Here is a 967-nt window from a genome sequence, read left to right as displayed (position 1 = left end):
GTTCCTGGATACTTACCTTGGGTGGGTCCTTGTGTCTCTGGCTCCTTTGGTTCTTCTGGTACAATTCCCATTCTCCTTTGCAGTTTGCATTCCACTTTTTTAGTATATGGTTTGGTCTCCTCCTGTAAACCACTGTATTTTGTGCTACTTACCGGTTTGCATTTGAAGTATTCTTGTCTATTGGTTGATATCTCCAGGTAGGAGATATACTAATGTGTTAGTGAATGTTGTGTAATACACAGAAGTATTTTTATATAAACACGGAGTGGTTCTTTTTCATTTACCTCACACTACAGATTAAACTGTTAAACAAGATGCCTAACACTCCATCAAGATAAGCCTGAAAGCTACTCTCCACAGCTATAACTTTGAGAGCGTTCTATGGTTATTCAAAGGCCAATAAAATCACAATAAGGGTCAGCTGGATTAGTGCGAGGTGCAGCACTTAAATTTAAATAAATGTACACCATATACTTGACCAGCCTCCTACAAAGAGAAAAAGAAGCAATACACACCATTTCTGGAGCTCCTGCAATAAGAGGTTGATTAGTGGAGTGGGCAGGGAAAGCTCCTATTCCATCTCCGTTTCCAAAAAATCTATTAATATATGGTCCCCAAATAGAGGACGCATCAGATATTTAACTGATAAGCACAGAATTGTTTTACTGAATGTTCCACAACCAGCAGTACAATAATATAGCTATTTACATATTTTCAGAAAGGGCTCAATATACAAAAAAGTCAGGGTAGTTCATCTCAGCAGAAGATGTAAAATTTAATAATTTAGGTGATCCAATCAAAACATTTTTGCTAATTTCCTTAGTTCAAACACCTGATCTTTCCATATGTGTACAGAGTCATTGAAATAATATGTACATAGTTTATCTAAGCACAAAATTCTGCAATCTTGTAAGTTGTTTGTGCGAGAACAGAAGTCGGACACGTGCAATCAACGGTGTCTCTTTTG

At 37.1% G+C, this 967-nt stretch overlaps 1 non-coding gene across 1 annotated transcript; it reads right to left on the bottom strand.

The window, feature by feature from the left end:
* Window positions 1-504: 504 nt before the first annotated feature.
* LOC147666050 (U2 spliceosomal RNA) lies at window positions 505-704 on the bottom strand. Its single transcript, XR_015304887.1, has one exon. It is a non-coding gene; the product is annotated as a U2 spliceosomal RNA (small nuclear RNA).
* Window positions 705-967: the final 263 nt, after the last annotated feature.

The sequence above is a fragment of the Lissotriton vulgaris genome, unplaced genomic scaffold, assembly GCF_964263255.1.
Source record: "Lissotriton vulgaris unplaced genomic scaffold, aLisVul1.2 SCAFFOLD_1180, whole genome shotgun sequence".
NCBI classification, from domain to species: Eukaryota; Metazoa; Chordata; class Amphibia; order Caudata; family Salamandridae; genus Lissotriton; species Lissotriton vulgaris.
The sequence above is the reverse complement of the archived record's forward strand: the minus strand, read 5'-3'. Positions and strand labels throughout refer to the sequence as shown.